This window comes from Monodon monoceros, unplaced genomic scaffold (genome assembly GCF_005190385.1).
Source record: "Monodon monoceros isolate NGI ecotype Baffin Bay Population unplaced genomic scaffold, NGI_Narwhal_1 Super_Scaffold_16, whole genome shotgun sequence".
NCBI classification, from domain to species: Eukaryota; Metazoa; Chordata; class Mammalia; order Artiodactyla; family Monodontidae; genus Monodon; species Monodon monoceros.
Genome location: NW_021703772.1, coordinates 99530118 through 99536517, shown reverse-complemented (window position 1 = coordinate 99536517; position 6400 = coordinate 99530118). Strand labels below are relative to the sequence as shown.

Below are 6400 nucleotides of genomic sequence, written 5' to 3'. Positions count from 1 at the left end.
CTTCAAAAGATGTTCTTTCATGCTAGATGAAGGATCACATCTACATGTTAAATTCTCCTCTATGGAACAATTTAGCCAATACACCAAACAAACACACTGCAGGACCCTCATCTACCTGTCTATTTTACACGGCATTGGGACTACTTTATTTTTCTTATTCATGGTACAGCCACTAACCTCTCTAGAATTATTTGCATAAGTAACACTCCTTCCCCCCACCACAGAATTTATTATTCTCTATTACTCTAAGAGAAATAAGGACATGTACATCTTTGCAGTTTATAAAAAACATATACTTAATAGAAAAAACAGTTAATGTGTATACAATAATACTCTCCTACTTTTGTATTGCAATGAATACACTTTATGTTAATTTCTCACTTTCTTTTTTAAATTAATTAACTAATTAATTAAGTTACTTATTTATGGCTGTGTTGGGTCTTCATTGCTTGAGTGGGCTTTTATTTTTTTAGTTGCGGCGAGCAGGAGCTACTCTTTGGTGCAGTGCACGGGCTTCTCATTGCGATGGCTTCTCTTGTTGCAGAGCACGGGTTCTTAGGAGTGTGGGCTCCGTAGTTGTGGCTTACAGGCTCTAGAGTGCAGGCTCAGTAGTTGTGGCTCATGGGCTTAGTTTCTCCACGGTATGTGGGATCTTCTCTGAGCAGAGCTCGAACCCATGTCCCCTGCATTGGTATAGATGGATTCTCAACCACTGTGCCACCAGGGAAGTCCTCTCAGTTTCATATGTTACTATGAATCATGGCCTTTGAAGAACTGAATTTGTTTCCATGAATTCTGAGAGTTTTTTCCTGTCATCATTAATTTAAAATTGTCACAGTCAGCCATTATAAGCCCCTTTAATATGGTTCCTTTTGTCTTTTTAATATTAGCCATCTCCCACCAGGCAGCCTTGAAAGAATCCTTCCTTCTGGCAATAATAGTATATTCAAAGTCCAAATTAAATTTTTCCTGCCCCAAAACATGGAATCAATCATATTCCAAAGGGCGTAGCTATTTTTTATGAGAGAACACATCAAAAAACAAAATAATCGGGAAACATGTACGGGTGTTAAGGAAGTTTGCTGAATTTTTATTGGACTTCTTTCACTGAGAACATGAGAAAAGATATTCTTTTTATTTATTTTCATTGTTATTTCCAATTTAACATATTGCATATCTAAGTTGTTGTCAGGTGGAATTTTATTAATCACTAATATTTTCCATGACACTGATTTTGAGACTGAGATTCTTCTTTATCTGGCTTTGTCTTGCTTACTGGGTAAAATATACTCCAAAGCCAAGAATCATTAATCATAACCAAAAGAAAGCTAAACAATTGCTTACAGAACCTTGCCTCTGTGAAGGACACAGGGGCAACGTTAGGGTAATAAAACTGAATTAGAGTGACATGAACCCAATAGTAGTGACAGCATTGAATAAGGGATGGGGCTCCAGCTCCAAAGAGAGAGAGAGAGAGAGAGAGAGATAGATAGATAGATAGATGAGAGATCACACATTATTTGCTCACTTCTTAGCATAATTAGATGTGATTAACATTCAAATTAGTAGACTAAGTAAAACAAATTGCTCTCCTCCATGTAGGTGGGCCTCATCCAAACCATTGAAAGCCTGACTAGGATAAAAAGGCTGAGTAAGAAAGAATTTGCTTTCTCTGGCTGACTGATTCCAAGATAATGTATTGGTCTTCTGTCTTCAAACTCAGACTAGAACCTATACCATCAGCTCTTCTGGGTCTCCAGCTTGCCAACTGCAGATCTTGGGACATCTCAGCCTCCATAATCACATGATCCAATTCCTTATAATATGTATACAAATAAATGATAAATATATAATAAATAAATAAAGTGATATATATCCTACAATAAGAACATATATAGTAAGATAATATAATACTTATACAATAATAATATAAATAATAATATATATCCCATTGGTACTGGTTCTCTGAAAAACACTGACTAATATAATTACAATACTTATTATGTAAAATTGAAAAATTAGGAAAAAATGACTATTTACTTAATAATATGAAATAAATACCAGAAGGAAAATCTTAGTTCAAAGACAGAGAAGGAAAAATAGGAATAGGAAATGAAAGAGTCAGGGGACTACATTTTTCAATACAAATCTTGATAAATTATTTGGTATTTTATACTGTTTACAAATCTTTCTATAAAAATGAAACAAATAAAACTACTACTGACCCAAGATAAAAGATATTATAAAAATTGAGGTAAACCATACTTTAAGACTGTATGACCTTAGGAAAAGGGAGGGGAATATGGAATATTATTTTAGAACTCACAATAAAAGATGTTTTCTTTGAAATAAGAGAATAAAACCACATTTAAAACAATAAGCTAAAATGAAAAGCACTGACAACAACAACAATAAAACAAACAAACAAAACACATTTTTGCTTGGTCTTCATGTTCAACAGTCTGAATTAATTGGCAATTAACATGGTTTTAAAGTTCATTGACTTTAATTTGAAGCCAGTTTTTGGAACCACTGCAGTAGATAAGTTTAGCACAAGCAGAAATTTCATTACACATGAAAGATGCTCAACATCACTAAGTATCAGAGAAATGCAAATCAAAACTACAATGAGGTATCACCTCATACCAGTCAGAATGGCCATCATCAAAAAATCTATGAACAATAAATGCTGCAGAGGGTGTGGAGAAAAGGGAACCCTCCTACACTGCTGGTGGGAATGTAAATTGATACTATGGAGAACAGTATGGAGGTTCCTTAAAAAACTAAAAATAAAACTACCATATGACCCAGCAATCCCACTACTGGGCATATACCCAGAGAAAACCATAATTTGAAAAGATACATGCACCCCAATGTTCACTGCAGCACTATTTACAATAGCCAGGTCATGGAAGCAAACTAAATGCCCATCAACAGAGGAATGGATAAAGAAGATGTGGTACCTATAAACAATGGGATATTACTCAGCCATAAAAAGGAATGAAATTGGGTCATTTGTAGAGACATTGATGGACCTAGAGACTGTCATACAGAGTGAGGTAAGTCAGAAAGAGAAAAACAAATATCATATATTAAGGTATATATGTGGAATCTGAAAAAATTGGTATAGATGATCTTATTTGCAAAGCAGAAATAGAGACACAGACGTAGAGAACAAATGTATGTATACAAAGGGGGAAAGTGGTGGGATGGGATGGATTGGGAGATATTGGCATTGACATATATACACTATTGATACTACGTAAAAAATAGATAACTAATGAGAACCTACTGTGTAGCACAGGGAACTCTACTCAGTGCTCTGTGGTGACCTAAATGAGAAAGAAATGCAAAAAAGAGTGGATATATGTATACGTATAGTTGATTCACTTTGCTGTACACTATGAACTAACACAATATTGTAAAGCAACTATACTCCAATATAAAATGTATTTCTATGAAAACAACAATTAAAAATTGAAATTAGAAAAAATGAAAAGATTTACCTATTATTCCATGTGCTTTCTGTATAAAAATCACCAGTTGGTTAGGCACTTGTGTGCAGAAAACAATTCTGATTAACTTAGAAAAGGAGGGCAAAGTTACTGGAAGAATTTGGTGTGGCACAAATAAAGGAAAGCAGCGTAATCAGGTAATACAGAGGACAGGACACAAGGCATCTTCTGGGACCAAGGCAGCCGAACTGATTGGACTTTTCAGGCCACTATTATTGGGATAAATGAGCTCCAAACATTTTGTTATTCTCACCATGCTGCTCAAGATTCAAATTCCCAACAGGAAGCGTCTGATTGGCCTAGTGAGTCACATTCCTCTTAATTAGAAAAGGGTAGAATCAAGAGAGCATGAGAAACAAAGGGTAGTTTTCCAAAGGAAACTCACCATTTCATTGCCAATGAAGAGGAGATAGATGATGAACAGTCAAAAGCAGTAGATATCAAATCAAAATTCCATTTCCTTACTTTCATCCCCATATTACTATGAGCAATACTGCTTTTAAAATATCCAATATGTAGAGGACGCGTTGTCGCCCCTGTGTGCCCAATTCTGTTTCTCCGCTCCTCCCTCTTCGCCCCCTTTCCCGCCTCCCTTTGTGCTCCGGAGGCCCAGAGGTATCGGCGGCCGCCATCGTGCTACTCGCGTCTCTGCATGAACACGGTCAGGACAAAAAATAATATCCAAAGATATTTTGGCACTAACAGCGTGATCTATAGCAAGAAAGATGAGCAGTCTGTTCCAACTCGTGAGATTTCCAAGGAGACAGAGAGCCAACACAGTGTAAAGGAGAATACGTAAAAAGACGTAAAAGATTCTTAAGGGAATGAAAGTTGAATTAAGCACAGTAAATGTACAAACAACAAAGCCACCCCACAGAAACCAACTTAAAAGTTTGGAGGCTTCAATTGGCAGACTTCAGAAAGCTCCAGAAGATGACCCCCAAAGAGAAGTGAGTCCCTGAATTGTGGCTGCTGTATCCGCGGTTGCAGACTCTCTCCCTTTTGTTAAGCAGATGAACAAGTCAGAGCTGCTCAAGCAGCTCCGGCAGCACGAGGAAGACTCGAGGGCACAGAAGGATGGAGAGAGACCTAAAATTAGTTTCACTAGCATCATATCAGATATGAAAGTTGCCAGATCTGCCACAGCGAGAGTTAGCCCAAGACCAGTGCATCAGATTCAGTTTGATGAAGGGACTGATGATTTTGTTGGCCAAGAGAAGGCTGCTGATCTGAGAAAAAGTTTTAGGAAAAATATATTCAAGGGGAAGAGGCTTAATATTTTTGAGCTTAAGGCAGTTACTGAAGAGGCACCTGAAACAGAGGCAGAACCTTCTCTTTGGGATGTCGAATTTTCTAAACAGTTAGCGGCAGTCAAAGAGCAACACTTTCAGAATGGTTTTGAAGAGGTGATCCAGTTGACAAAAGAGGGGAAATTGTGGGAGTTCCCAACTAACAACGAAGCAGGTTTTGATGATGATGGTTCAGAATTTCATGAACATATATTTCTGGATAAATACCTGGAGGATTTTCCAAAACAAGGACCAATTCACCACTTCATGGAGTTGATGACCTGTGGCCTTTCCAAAAACCCATATCTGAGTGTTAAGCAGAAGGTTGAACATACAGAGTGGTTTAGAAATTATTTTAATGAAAAACAGGACATTCTAAAAGAAAGCGGCATACAGTTCAATTGAAGACCATGGAAATTTTTATTTCAAGCTGTTGGAGATTCATATTATAATTTAAAAATTTTACTAGAAAAAAATCCAATATTTAAAAGTTCAAGCTTAAATATCAGACAACAACTACATCCATTAACAAACTATTGCACAATTCATTTAATGAAAAATCCACTGGATTGCATTACAAATATAATTCTATTAATAAATATAACTTCACAAACATGCTCTAGTTGTTCATCAGTTCTGTGGAAAAGAATGTATAACTCTACTGTGCTTGGAACCTTCAGCATCTCTTTTATTTTCAATAGTATTATGTTACCTTTTAAAATACAATTCAGTGGAAATTTAAGTTGCCAATCAGACTCTGCTCTTCTAGAAGAGTTGATAAAGCATAAAAGAAACTTACGCTTGCTAAGGAGAGGTCTAGAGCTCTCTTCTCCCTAGTGCTTACTACTGGTGATAGAAGTTCTTTTGGAAACACGTTATTTCAAAATTGTGTAACTTGTTTCCTCTACACTTCCTTCAAAATACCTTTTCTAGCTTTTTTGAGTACACTTTTTAATTTTTTTCTTTTTTTTTTTTTTTTTTTTACTTATAAGACACCTGAGAATATTTTGAAATAATTGGATACAAAAGTTGACTGTATGGGGACTTCCCTGGTGGTCCAGTGGTTAAGACTCCATGTTTCCACTGCAGGAGCCGCAGGTTCTATCCCTGGTCTGGGAACTAAGATCCACATGCCCTGTGGTGTGGCCAAAGGAAAAAAAAGTTGACTGTATGAACATATCTATTCCCAGAGCAGCTTCTACAGTTTTCTATCTATAAATGCTATGGTTTTTTATTAGATGATTGTAGGATTTAAGTACATTTACAAGCAATATTTAATATAAAATATATTAGAAGGTTTAGAGTGATATTTATTAAGAGAAAAGTAGATTATAGTTGTCTCCCAGAAAGACAAAGAGCTTGAATTAATCTTTGAGAAAAACATAGATCTCACATCAAATGAGAAGTTTTCTTTTAGTAAATAAGGTTAAAATGCCTTTTCTAACAGCACAATGTTCATGTGATAGATGAATGTATCATTTACTAAAAAAAGACATTAAAAAAGGGCTTATCCCAAAAGATTTATTTCTTTGATCTGGCTAATCAAATGAAGAAAACAAGGAGTTTGTATATGTAGACCACAGCCAAGAAACTTCT

At 35.9% G+C, this 6400-nt stretch overlaps 1 pseudogene; it reads left to right on the top strand.

The window, feature by feature from the left end:
- Positions 1–3769: 3769 nt before the first annotated feature.
- LOC114896597 lies at positions 3770–5209 on the top strand (annotated as a pseudogene).
- Positions 5210–6400: the final 1191 nt, after the last annotated feature.